Source organism: Podarcis gaigeae, assembly GCF_964106915.1.
Source record: "Podarcis gaigeae genome assembly, chromosome: 5".
NCBI classification, from domain to species: domain Eukaryota; kingdom Metazoa; phylum Chordata; class Lepidosauria; order Squamata; family Lacertidae; genus Podarcis; species Podarcis gaigeae.
In genome coordinates, this window is record NC_139681.1 from 43770785 (window position 1) to 43785855 (window position 15071).

The following is a 15071-nucleotide window of genomic DNA, read 5'->3' on the forward strand; positions in this document are numbered from 1 at the left end:
TTCGGGCTGTGCCATTTCCTGCCCCCCCTCCCTCACACACATCGTGGCGGCGCCTCCTCCCTCCCTCCTACTGCTTGCTCCCCGCCCTGCCTAGAGGAGGAAGGGAGCTGGGCTTTGTTGCACCGTGGTTGGCTGTGAGCCATTTTAAGCAGCCCCTCACCAGTGCCAGCCCTTTCACGCCACTCATCATCCCTCCGCCGCTGCCAGCCCCTGCCGCTCGCAAGGCACAGGTAAGCAGCCACGGGGTTCGTCCGGTGCTGTGGAGAAGGAAGGGGAGAGTCGTGGGGAGGATTTTTGTTTTCAAAATACAGTCCGGCCCCCCCCCACAAGGTCTGAGGGACAGTGGACCGGCCCCCTGTGGAAAAAGTTTGCTGAACCCTGCTTTAAGCAAACACTGGAGCCTTGGTCAAAATGGTCAATAACTTCTTTTTATCAAAGTCTTAATTTGTGTCTTGCGTATCCATAGAAAAAAGCACTCCTGTGGACAACCCTGCAGATACTCATGGACACACTTGTTCACTGCATGTTTCTCCCAACAGAAGTCTGTGGTGATGGGGTCCTGGGGATTTATTTCCCTACTTCTACTTTTCACAGACCCTATCCATGTGCTCACTATGCCAGTTGAAACACCAGCCTTTTGCAGCACTTATGAAACAAATTATTATTTTACGCTCACCATCTTACTTTGGTTTGGATTTTAATTAATTATATTATTTTCAAATCAGTTTCAATCTGAGAAACCCTAAGCTGGTGGGTGAAATCAGTTCTCAACCACCTCTTATGGAATTATCCTTCCTCCCAACCAGAATATGATGAAGATGCAATTGTTGTTGTTTTAATTCTTTTTTAAAACACACGCACACCCAAATAGTGTTAATTCTTCTTTTCAGCCAGCCTATGCAGAAAATAGAATGAGAAATTAGGTCACAATGCACTGCAGAGATACTAACATAGTTGTTTCATAATCTGTGCAATCTACTTATTCTGTCCTGAATTCTACAGAGAATTCATCCATCTTTGAGGAAGATGTTGTACTGCATAGCATCTGAATCAATCCTTTCAATTTATTATATCGCACATCAAAAGCCATAGAACTAAAATTCATTTAACAATCATTCTGCATTATGAAGATTAACAAGCTGCAAATAGTTCCACTAGAAAACTGAATTCAATAAAACTAATTAGTTTTTCCCTTACAGTAGGTAATGAGGACAGCTGTGTTAGAGTGTATTTTGCTAACTCCCAACACTCCCTCCTCCCTTTTCCAAATCCCTCAGTCACTGACCTTCAATTTGGAGGTGCAAACTGCCAACATAAACAATTACAGAGGCAATTTTGCAGACAATTATGTAGGCCCAAAGCATTTAGGTGCAATCACACAACTACAGCTGATTGAAATGCAAGCTGAAGATACTTTGAATTTTCCATAAAATTTATAGTTAAATACTTAAAGTGAAAAGGATATGCTTTATTTTGAACTGCCATTTCTAAAGTGCTTTTCTTCACAGATGATCATCATACAATGTTTTGTACATTATCTTCTGCAGTCTCATATTCTAAAATCTAGAAGCATGTTTGTGTGCTCTCTCTCTCACATACACACTAGTCATAAAGAAATGGAGGAAGCTATTACTGAATTTCCTGGTTCCTAACAGATGTTTCCTGGAAAGAGGATGTGGACCAAGTCATTATGACATGGTAAGTAGCTATACAGACAAAGTGATGACATTTAACCTAGTGGTCAAGTGCCTCTGCAATGTACTGTACACACAATGTCCCACACTTTTGTTCAAAAACTTAAGTGTTAAATAATATCATCATCCTACACAGTAAAAAGGTAAAGGTACCCCTGCCCGTACGGGCCAGTCTTGACAGACTCTGGGGTTGTGCGCCCATCTCACTTAAGAGGCCAGGGGCCAGCGCTGTCCGGAGACACTTCCGGGTCACGTGGCCAGCGTGACAAAGCTGCATCTGGCGAGCCAGAGCCGCACACGGAAACGCCGTTTACCTTCCCGCTGGTAAGCGGTCCCCATTTATCTACTTGCACCCGGAGGTGCTTTCGAACTGCTAGGTTGGCAGGCGCTGGGACCGAGCAGCGGGAGCGCACCCCGCCGCAGGGATTCGAACCGCCGACCTTTCGATCGGCAAGTCCTAGGCGCTGAGGCTTTAACCCACAGCGCCACCTGCATCCCTCCATCCTACACAGTACCCCTCACTTTTAAGCAGGGTGCAGAACTTTCATAATTATAAACATAACCACTTTCTAAAAAATGATAGTCCCCCGCCTCCCTGAGACCACCAAATGTGCTTAACTAAAGCAATGTTCCATTTGATAGATAAATCACTTGAATAGCTGTTGCCTCGTGACAGGGAAAATGTGTAATATCTCCATGCCAGCACCACACACACTAAGCAGCTGATGGCACAGAAAGGCAGTGCGAATTTTGGTTGGCACACAAAAATTAAGTGTTTCTAAACACAATACCTGCCACTTGCAATGCTGCCAGAAATAAATAATTTATTATTATTATTATTTGTTTGTTTATACCCCACCCATCTGGCTGGGTTTCCCTTTTGAGCAGCATTTGTAGGGGCAAGCGCAGCACTGAAATCAGCCCATGTTCTTGTTAGAAATGTGAAAACATACTTTTATTTCATCAAGGGATGTGGTAATTAGTCTTTGAGTAAAGAAAAACAGCATACAGTAATTTATTGTAAGATAGGAAGTTTTACTGGCAAAACAATATCAAAATTAGCAGAATTGACAGTTTCTATAGGTGCATTCAATTAATACCTGTCACGGACTAGTTGGGCACAGGGGAGCCAGCAAGGGAAGAGCCTGGGGTGTGGTGGTGGTACAACAATGAGCAGTCAGAGGGAGAAGAGGGGGGAAACCAGGATGAGGAGGGATCAGAAACAGAAGTCTTTCCAGCATAAAGTTAAGACACTATAAGAGCTGGAGGGCCACACACAATAAAGAGTCATGCTTTCAAAAGCCATGTGATGATCAGTGAATTCCATTGATCAATTGTTATTATGGAAATAAGGGGTCAATTGTATATAAAACATGGATGCATGCCCACAGAGAAACACTATTATCGAGATAGGAGTCTGTGATAGCTACTCTTACTCCTTGTGGATGGTTTGGCTCTAGAAAAAGTTGGTGCCATCTGTCAGTAAAAGTCAATACAGCGCAACAAGCCCAAGGAATTATATATAGTTTCCAGAGAGAGAGATAGAACATCAAAGCATGGGCTTTCTGATAAAACAAAAACTTGTTCTTTTTCTTATAAGTTAACTTCTATGCAAACTTTTGCTCCACTTTGATTAAAATTTGGAAGGGCTGCCTGCAAGCAAACAAAAAGCACTCCCTATTTGTTTCTGGAAAAATGGGAACACCCCAGCACCACATTTTCCCAGTTTCCTCCCAGGCCTTCACATCTCTACTACTGCATCAAAACCCAACATACCTACTTTTGACTGAATAAGCACATTAATAGCCTTTCAGGTTTTGGGAAAAGACTGCTTACCAACATTAATGCATTATATGCTGGAGAGGTGAAAGGGGAAATGAATCAGGAACAAACTAGCAATTATCTGCTGTGAAGGATGACAGCTATAAACTAAGTAAGCATAACACTGCTAACTGCACACTTTCTAAGTGTTCTGGCAAAAAAGAAGAAGATATATAATAATATAGCATAGCAAAGCAAAAAAAACACAGGATAGCATAACCCAAAGTGTAGCTTGAAAACATGATACCCATGAATTATTCCACACTACTACTAAAACAATAATAAAATGCCCATCAGTCATGTTGCTGTGATTCTCAGGAATATTGTAATATCAATTTTAAAAATGAAAAACACATTTATCATCACTTTCTGCTGTGAAAATTTAATCTAAAAGTATATGTCATTCTTGGAAGACTCAATTATTCCAGCCACAATGAATTAAGTAAGTATCTGACATATTATGTTTTGTTTTAGGAAAATCAGCTTAGGACATAGTTCAATATTGAAACATTTTCAATTAAATTGTTTTCTAAAAAGTGTTCACATGCATTGATTTTTATATAATATTATATATATATACACTATATATTTATATGTTTTATATTGTTCATGATGTCTATTAAAGACTTAAACAGTTGATCTATGTGTGCATGTATATAAGCAAGTTCCACTGAGTTCAAACAGGGCTTACTTCCAAGTAGGTACAGATTGGATTGCAGTTTAAGTTTGCTTTGGAAACAGCACAAAGCAGCAGCAGCAATCTGAACTGTAAGGATAAACACATCTGGCATAGCTTGTGACCAAAGTAGATGCTGTCATTTTTTTTGGCATCTGTGCTGTAATGGTACACGCTGAAAAGCATGCAGATGCAGAGCCTTTCAAAACAGAAAGATAGTGTGGTTCTCATTTGCAGATAAGCAGGCTAGAAGAATGACACATCTTCCTAGGATTCCAAACAAATAAGTGAATCAAGGAAATTTCTAGTTTATTTCTCAACCAAAAGAATGATTTTAAATGAATATTTCATGTCTGTTTCATGAAAGTTTTACTCCCACTTCTGAGAATTAAGGGTTGGATCCAAACGTACTTAGCACAGGCCCATTGAGATAAGTGGTACTTAAGTTTGTTTCAAGCCCTTTCATAGGACTTGAAGGTAGCTGAGTTTAAAAAAAGAAAAAAAATGTAAACTCAGCCTTTTATTCAGGATATCAACCATGTATAATGTTTAATTAAATAATTAAATGCAGAGCAGAGCAATTTACCATTAAGGTGTACAACATAAGTGTTGCAATATCGCAATATATTTATCTCCATGGGCCAAACACATTTTGTTGTGGAAAATAATTGTAAATGCATTGCATTAAGCAAGAGATTCAGAGGCTTAGAACCATGCCTTCAATGGGAAATAGTTGCAACTGCCTGAAGGAGCATCTCCACCCCCATCGTTCAGCCCGGACACTGAGGTCCAGAACCAAGGGTGCTTCTGGCGGCTCCCTCACTGCGAGAAGTGAGGTTAAAGGGAACCAGGCAGAGGGCCTTCTCGGTGGCTGCACCCAGCCTGTGGAACTCCCTCCCATCAGATGTCCAGGAAATAAACAACTATCTGACTTTTAGAAGACATCTGAAGGCAGCCCTGTTTAGGGAAGTTTTTACTGTTTGGTGTTTTATTCTGTTTAATATTCTTTTGGGAGCTGCCCAGAGTGGCTGGGGAAACCCAGCCAGATGGGTGGGGTATAAATAACAACAACAACAACAGATAAGAGAGGCAGGACCAGGAAGGAAGCAGATGTTTTAACTTGACATTTGGAAGTATGAAACAGGCAATGAATGGCAAAGAGAAGAGAGTGGTGTCTACTATTTAAGTACAGTTTAAAAGGTGTTCTTAGCGTACTGGCAAGTTTGGAAGGAACATATCCCAGATGCTTGCAATCTGCAAACGCCTGTAGTCTGTTTTGACTCAACTTCATAGCAGATCTTTTGGGTTTTGATTACTTTGGGTTCCCTACTGCTGCCAGCCTGGCTAATTAAGCGGCTGAGCCCAAAGTACTGAGAAAAAAAACTCACAACATTTCTGTCAGGAGTAGAAATGGTGTCAGGGATTCCAGTGCTTGAACCAGAATTTCAGTATCTGGGGTTGTAATCCAGCCTGCAGTTTCTCTCACAGTGAACCTGGCCCCAAGGTGAACGGGACAAACTTTAGGAATACTGCTCTTCTGGGGAATTATTGAGAGGCAGTGAAACTATACAGGTTAGCTGAGTTGGTTACAGCATGGTGCTGATAATGCCAAGGTTGTAGGTTCGAATTCCGCATGGGACAGCTTAATATTACAACACTGCAAGGAGCTGGATTAGATTACCCTCAGGGTCCCTTCCAATTCTATGAATCAGAGCATGGTGGGCAAGCAGAAACCAGGCCACACATGCAGAAGCTGTTTCAAGCCCCTCTGATATATCCCCTCTGATAAATCAAAGAGAAAACATGATCAGGAAGGTAGATCCCTGGGCATCTTGCAAAGCCTTTTATAAAGACTAGATGCTCTGGAACTGGAGAAAGGGAAGAACTAAGAAACATTACTACATCTTGCCCGGCTCAAAGCAACAACAGCCTAGCCTGTACCAACTGAAGGCAACCCAAAAAGTGTGTTGCATTCTGCTAGAGCAAGAACCGCAAAGCAGGCGGAAGCTCAGTGGCACCTCAGTCATGGCAGCAATAATCAACTAATACACAGATATCATCGGTTCAGTCTGTTCTGATGGCTTTGAGCAACCAAGCATCCATGGTAACAGAGTCATGGGACATTATACCCTATGGCTTTGGAGTAGATCTAGAGAAGAAGGGAGATTGAAACAGTACTCCCTTTACATCTATTGAATCTATTCCCTTCTACACTTTGTCGAAGGGAAATTCACCACTGGAGTAGAAATCATATATTGAACAGGTGGAAAGTTCTTTGAGAAGGCTGAAAGCAAAGAGTAAGGTTACCGTAACTTCTGTCATAGAGCTTCAGTATGCTGATGACAATGTAGTATGTGCACACTCAGAAGATTACCTCCAAACCATCCTAAATATCTTCGCAGAAGCTTACAAAAAGCTTGGCCTGTTGCTCAACACCCAAAAAACCAAAGTGCTGCACCAACAAGCACAAAACAACCCCTCGGTAGCACCACAAATGCAACTCAATGGTACCTGGGCAGTTATCTTTCCACAAGGGCCAACATTGATGCCGAAATACAGCATCGCCTGAGTTCTGCGAGTGCAGCTTTCTCCTGATTGAAGTGCATAGTTTTTGAGGACTGTGACATTCACAGGGAAACCAAAATGCTTGTTTAAAAAGCTATTATACTACCAACCTTACTATATACTTATAAAACATGGACAACTTATAAACGCCATCTCCAACTTCGCAAAAGATTCCATCAACGGTGATTCAAAAAAAAAATTACACATCACTTGGGAAGGCAGACGAACTAATGCCAGTGTACTGGAAGAAGCAAAGATCACCAGTCTCGAAGCAATGATTCTTCAACATCAATTTTGTTGGACTGGTCATGTTGTGCGGACACCTAATTATCGTCTTCCAAAGCAACTACTCTATTCTGAACTTAAAAATGGAAAGTGTAATGTTGGTGGTCAACAAAAGAGGTTTAAAGACTCTCTCAAGGCAAATCTTTAAAAATGTAGTATAAACACCGACAACTGGGAAGCACTGGCCTGCAAGTGCTCCAGTTGGAGAACAGCCTTTACCAAAGGTGTCATGGGCTTTGAAGACACTTGAACGCAGAACAAAAAGGAGAAACGTGCTGAAAGGGAAGGCATGCTTGGCACACCCTCATCGTGATCAACTCCTGCCCGGAAACCTATGTCCCCACTAAAAATTATTTTAATATGCAAGTGCTAGTTACAGATCCACTTTGTTGCATTTACATGTACCTTTTGTTTCACTTTTTTATTTTAAAAAGTATGTCTACAGAGTGCCCATTAAAATATATATAATGTTGTACAATAGTATCCTTCAATCATTCAATGATATGGACATATGGACCTCTCTCAATATACAAGTGCCTTTGAAAATCAGGACAAGTTTTCAAAGCCCAAATAAGACTACTTCCATGTCAACAGCTGAAATATAACCATCTATTCTCTCCCCCCCCCCTCCACGACTGTCTTCTGAGAAAGTTCTGTGAACTCAACATGAATACTTCCTCCACACAAAATAACACAGCTGTATTCATTTATAAAACAAAAACAGCACTGTAGGAAAATATGCTGCTCTCTATTCTGGTGTGTTATCAGTCCAGCAAAGGGGTAAATGTTAAAAATGGAAGGCATGCCGTTTAGGGTATCCATAAAGGTCAAACACTTACTGAATTATTCTCTAACACATATGTGATATTCTAAACCTTCCAATGGTGTTTTAACTCTCACTGCAAATTAACAATGCCCATGGCAGCAAGATGACAGGACCCTAACTTAGCCTAGGCCCCAAAGTGGGAACCCGCTAAACAGCCAAGGTAAACTTCAACCAGATTATCAAACAAGCATAAGAATCCCAAGTCAATGAAAATGTAATCAGCGATACATTTTCTCTCTTGTAAAGAGGTGGCTTTTAGGTCCCCTTGTGGTAGTTATCTGTGTATAGTCCTGTTTGGAATTAGTTTAGCATAAGCTCGCTTCCTACACAGAGGTGAAATGTGCATAAGGAATATAGGCAGTAGGTGCAAGTTCTTATTTCAGTCAGTGTCTCAGAACTATTGAGAGGGAAAAGCCTGCCACACAGTTACTGGAACTCAGGCTTTGGCCTGGAGCATTAGGAAATCAAGCCACGTTTCTGCGCCACGTTCATCTCTCGGATATCATTCAGCCTAAGAGTCTTTTCTTTCAAGCCATCTGAGCTTGCCTTTTCAACAGAATGAGGAACGGAGCCACCAGAAAGCAAGTCCAAGTAGTGGCTATAGTGGCATGTAGGAGCTGTGTTGGCCCAGAACCAGCTCAGCATCCTGCTTCACTGAAGACTGTTAACCATAGGAGCCAATTCCTATGAGCCCCCACAATAAAATATTTGAAGGGGTTATGGGTATTCCCATTCAAATGGTGTGTGCGCGCACTGTGTCATGTGATCGATTATGCAGGGCAGGGCTTGCCTGGGCTCCCACAATATTTTATTCAAGTTGGTACCCCTGCTGTTAACATGTGTGCACATGAGAGGAGAGTTAACAATTCCACTCATGCCAAGGCCTCTAAAACTGCTATTTATTCTACAATACGGAAAAGCCCCTCAAACTTGCATACACCACTATGACAACCAGTTTAAAGTGGCCATAAATAAAAAAAAGATTTGGAGGAAAGTGACCTTGCAATTACACCAGCTAACCTTAGGTCTCATTGTGGCCTTTATTCTACTGCAGGTACAACTGTGCTATAAAAATGCAAAAGCTGTGCTTCTACCACAACTAAATTAGTATCTTAAAAGGCTTTGCAATATTGCTTGGTTTCAAAGCTGAGTAATACTTATGGGACTTGCGTCTTACACCTCTCTGTTGCAAGAACGCTTCATTCTTAAAAGTTAGCAACTCTTACGACATTTAAGGGTTAAGACGTTAATATCAACACTCATGGCTAAAATCATCTTTCAGTCTTGGGTCTTTGTATTTACAGTTCAACTAATGGAATGTTACAGAATGATTTCATACATCAGACTTGCAGGTTTAACAAGATTTAAAATAGTGAGAGATGGAAAGATGGAAAGGAGTGGTAAATTGAAAGGATTGAAGTGACAGGTGGCAAATCACCAGGGGAATTTTAAACTGAAGGACTGTCTTCCAAATGCCCTTGGTATCAATGTGTGAAATTAGTTAAGATACCTTCTGAAAATTAATTATCTAACACTTGAACTAATTATGCATCTACTGTATAGATAATTGCAGGGTCATTAGAAACATAAACCTTAGGAAGATGTTACCTCATAATAGAGATGTCATTCATGCCAAGGAAGCTTAATTTCATCAGAATTTAAATTACAACCACTTTTACCTATGATTTACAACTCAACCTGATATATTTTCAAATAAATTAATGCCTCTTTTCTTCTAGCCCTCAGTTTGGGTTGCTTGCTTAACTGAAATACTAAGTTTCTTCCTGCAATTGCTCCAAGTCAACAAGTGTGATGCAGCAGCAAACAAAAATTGCTAATGCTATTCTAGGCTGCATTAACAGAAGTACTGTGTTCTGATCAAGGGAAGGCTCTATTCTGCCTTGGTCAGACCACATCTGGAGTACTGTATCCAGTTCTGGAAATCACAATTTAAGGAGGATGTTGATAAGCTGGGAAGTGTGAAAAGGTGGGTGACCAAGATGATAAAGGGTCTGGAAACCAAGGCTTATGGGGAATGGTTGAGGTAATTGGGTATGTTTAGCCTGGAAAAGGGGAGACCGAGAAGAGATATGATAGCCATTTTCAAATATCTAAAGGGCTGTCATGTGGAAGATGGATCCTGCTCTGGAGACTAGGACCCAAACCAATGGCTTCATAAAGTAGATTCCAAATAAACATCAGGGTTAACTTTCTGACAGTAAGAGCTGTTTAACAGTGGAACAGACTCCAACTAGAGATGGTGGACTCGCCTTCCTTGGAGATTTTCAAGCAGAGGTTGGATGGCCATCTGTCAAGTATGACAAAATGAGTCTTTATTAAAGAAAAGAAATGGAAGGGATAATTTTTATGTATATATAATATTGCTCAGTAGTTATATAACTAACTCTTCACTGCATGGATAATAACTGTAATGATTTTACTCATTTGCAAGCAATGTATCATATTTCCCTGTCTGACTGAAGTTCTGCCTCCAATATTTCCATGACAACTCATTCCAACTTAAGCCATTTCATTTTCTTTACAGCATGCATTCAACTGGATAGTGCTGGTGCTGTTTTGCTTTCTCATTTAATTACTGAAGTCAACTTTATGAGCCGGGGGTGGGGGAGGGAGTCCAATAGCATGTGCAGCTGGCATTACCCTATTCCATCATCCCATATATTTAATGCAAAACTGGAATGAGATCTGTGCTTAGTGAGGTTTTTCAGAGCTATGTCAGGTTTTGCTTTCTAGGACACATTTATGCAATAGCATGAAATGGTGTCTCTATGTTCTGTCATTAGGGTGGGACTGTCGATTGTATTAGAGCCTAGCACTAGGATACATAAGCTGTAGTGCTGCCTGTGCCAACACGGTGCCCTCTAGATGTGCTGGTAGGGGAGGATGGGAGTTGTAGCTCAAAGCATTTAGAAGGCACCATGTTTGCGAAGGTTGCTGTAGAGCAACACAGCTAGCCAGAATACAACGAAATAAGAGCCTTAGCTATAGTGGAGGCGAAGTGGGCCATTCAACAAGGTTTTTAAAATGTTATTTCTAAAATAATTTACAGTACACTCACCTTTTTAGCCCAGGCAAGGGCTCCCTAAGGTGGCTTACGATTAAAATGCAATAAAGTCTGAGAGCAGAGAGCAAAAACATAGTAATATTAAACAAAGGATCCAGCTCATTAAAACAAAAACAGAATGTTCAGGGGGGAAACAACCAAAAGCCTGACAAAACAGTGTGTGTGTGTGTGTGTGTGTGTGTGTGTGACATGTCATGCAAAATAATAATAAGGGGGCGCAACTGAACCATTCTGAGGAGGCAGTTTCTGATTCTACAAGTGGACTGCAACTTCATCCCGAGTAGCATGCTCATAAACCCGGATTAACTTTCCTACGGAGCCACACCATCAATGTCTTGTTGAACCCCAGGTTGTTATCCACAACTGCTGCTGCAACTAGAACATTCTTCAGGTGTTTCTTTATACAATTTTGCTTCACGGACAAGCTTGTTTACTCAAAGTATTGACACACAGAAACACTAGATTTGATTCAGTTTCTTGTCACTCCCTCTGCCACCACAAAAAGGAGAAGTTATTGCCAAGCACACTTAAGAGCCATTGTTTCAGGAATTTGCAGCAGAACCAAATAAATAAGTACAACCACCCCAATAACAATGTAACAGTGGAAGACAAGAGCTCTGGTTTCATTGTACCAGCAACCCTTTTTAGGTGTGACCGATATTTATGCAATTGCACACATATGCACAGCGCTGAACCCGGAAGTGCCCCAGAAATGTCATAAAAGACACCACTTATTCTGAGTAGGCACAGATAGGATTACACCATACCATTAAACCACTGCAAAACCCTACAGAACAGGGAATAGGATTATGCTGTAGATAATGAGCAGGACGAGCATAAAACTCGATATAGGACTGAAGATTAATATAAAAGCTGGGGACTCAATGAATCCTCAAGTCCATAGAAACAAACATAAGCAAGTTTTTCCCCCAGGAAAAAGTATTCAGGATTCCAAGTACAGAAAATACTCTGAATATCCCAGCACTTGTTTATACCATTTTATGCAAACCTAAAATTTTCTGTATAAACGTTAGCAATATTATGTGGGAAACATCTGGCAAATCATACTTAAATAGGAGGCATTTCTAATTACTTTTGCAATGCTACCTGCTTAAAATCAAACCAAGGTTTGTTATTTATGAAACATCTGTTAATATCTTTTCATGCATCTTCATGCTTGACCATTTTTGTCAAATATGGCTGGGTTTTTTTTTAAAAAAATCAATAGAGTGCACATAGGAAGCACGAACTACCTCTGTTTGCCTTTAGGGTGGAAAAATTTCTCACCTTATTTACTTTATTCACACCCCAAATACAGTTTGTTATTACTGTTAGAGCATGTCAGGCAACCTCCATACCAGTACCAAATGCAAAAGCCGATTAACTTACTTCAATACTAGAAATCTCAAAAGTAAAAGTACAAGGATAGCCAAGGTAAGGTGCAGTTGAAGTTAAGGGCTAAAAATATCATGGGCTGCAGAATTTGCAAAAGCCAGCAGCAACACCTTGTTACTAAGGAGCTGTACTAAGCTATATTGAGCGCTTTCAGCAAGAACAAGGAAAAGGAAAAAACTACCGGTAATTGCAGCAAATGCAATCAAATAATACTGGCTTTTTTAATACCGGTAGTATTTTTTTGGAGATACTAGACTGGGTGGATAGATAAACCATATGTTTTCTGTAGTCATAAAATCATAGAATTGTTGAGTTGGAAGGGACCATGAGGGTCATCTAGACCAACCCCTGCAATGCAGGAATCTTTTGCTCAACATGGGGCTTGAACCCATGGCCCTGAGATTAAGAGTCTCATGTTTTACCAACTGAGCTGGTAAATGTAAGCTTCCCCAGTGGGAGGAACAGATCTCTGCCACAGATGTCCATTTTGTATTGTTTTTAAACTCATCTTTTGTTTTCTGAGCAGCTTTTCTTATGCTGCTTTTCTTATATTTTGCCCACTGCATAGGGACATATGCAGAAGGTTGATACAGTGGTACCTCGGTTAAGTACTTAATTCGTTCCGGAGGTCTGTACTTAACCTGAAACTGTTCTTAACCTGAAGCACCACTTTAGCTAATGGGGCCTCCTGCTGCCACCACGCCGCCGGAGCCCGATTTCTGTTCTTATCCTGAAGCAAAGTTCTTAACCCGAGTTACTATTTATGGGTTAGCGAAGTCTGTAACCTGAAGCGTATGTAACCCGAGGTACCACTGTAATAGTAATAGGCAACTACACTTACTTGCCATGCGACCTACCTCTGACAATCTCCTGGTTTGTGTGTGGAAGCTATGGAAAAGCAACAGAATGTTTTCATTTTTACCCCACCCTTTCTCCAAAGAACACTGTAACCTTACGACAATCCTTAAAAATGGAAAGTTAGGCTGAAAGACAGCAATGTCATAGCTGAGCAGGAGCTGAACCCTGTTTCCTACATCTAAGTTCAACATTCTAGTTGCTTCACCATAGAGGGAACCACATGCCTATAGCAATACAGTAGTATTTCAATGTTTAGATTATTATTATTATTAATTTTAAAATAATAGATTAAATCAGTCTCAAATCAGTAAATAAACCAGTAAGCGCAAAAACAATATAATTTTTGTTTAACTGATAAGAACAGATGCTACACTTGATCTTAGACAAAAATAATGAAACAAGCAGTATAATTTTTTATAGTGGGAAAATTGGATTCTGTGCTTTAGTATTTTATCATGTACCTCGGGTTGCAGGTCAGGGGCAATATAATGCAGCTGGCCTCAGCCTGCTGCTCAATGCCCCCAGCTGAGCTAGCCCTCCATTCCCCAAGATAGAGGGACCCCTGTGACATATATCGCTGGTGGAACTGCCACGGTTCTGAGCCCCTCTACCTACAGTGGCCGGCTGCAGCTTGTTTATCCCTCACTGAGCGGTGGTGGTTTCACTAGCAATATACCACCAAGGGAAACCACCATCATGGTCTGTCCCTCATACCGGTCCTGGGAGATACGTCAATAGTCTTGCTCCAGCGATATTTTTTTGCTGCAATGACCTTTCTATATTTATCCTATACTAAATCATTGATTTTATCAGAGCATAATAACATAATTAACATTTACACAGTAAAGGTAAAATATAAGCAATCATTTATTTTATGTTGGTCAGCGCTAACTTCCAATAATTGAAAAATTGAAAAACATGAGCTATATCTACTTGAGCAGCATAATAATGTCAGAAAACGTGATTAATTCCTAGATAATTCTAACTTAAAACAATTACCTCCTTAAAAAGGAACCCATACATCAGCATATCTGAACTTTGTAAAAATACAGCTTTTTATAGTGCAATAAGCAAGACCATTCATAGTTACAAAGGAAAGTTAATGTTTCCACTCTCTTTAAAGTCTGAAATGCATTCCTCTTGGAACATAAGAGAAACCTCATTTGTTAAGAAAATCAATAAAGACTGTATTTCATCTAGATGTTGAATTCTCAGGATACATGGTCTAATTTTTCAGAGATGCTGTCCTCTTCCTGCTTTCTGTGGGAGGTACGGATGTTCAGTATCTGTGTCAGGTCAATGGAATATTTTTATGGCATCACAGAGTGTGAGAAGGACGGTACAATCACATCAGGATTCCTCCTAAGGTGGATGAACATAGAAATGCTGCACAGAGAGTTAAATAAAACATCAGACGCAATAACCCAATTTCTGTTTTCCTTAGAAGTGAAAAGAAAACTTGTAACATTCTGATAATTACTAGTATGTGGTGACATTTGGTATTTTTAAATAAATACAGTCTTAATGTTAATTTCATCTGGCCACAATCGCCACCTAGAAATATTGCGCACAGTTGGGTCCAGAAGAAATACACCCAATCTTGACCTATCAGAGACAACAGTATAGTGAGTATGGAGAAGCCCCAAGAAAAGTGAAGGTTGCCATGCCTGTGAATCCGAACTCCTCCACTATTACACACTATTTCAGGCTCTTGTCTGCTGTCTGTATTGCATTAGCCCTGCCCTCCACCAAACACCAATAAAGTGATTTTCCAAATGAACAAAATCCTACACATACATGTAGAAAAACAAAATAGTCATAACAATATGTTGTGAAGAGTTCAAAACAACATATCTGCTACAGTGT

At 40.4% G+C, this 15071-nt stretch overlaps 1 protein-coding gene across 7 annotated transcripts in view; it reads right to left on the reverse strand.

Moving 5' to 3' along the window:
* The window catches only part of PTPRE (protein tyrosine phosphatase receptor type E), a 175980-nt gene that overhangs the window by 79811 nt on the left and 81098 nt on the right, over positions 1-15071 (reverse strand). The gene's annotated exons all lie outside the window — the stretch shown is intronic.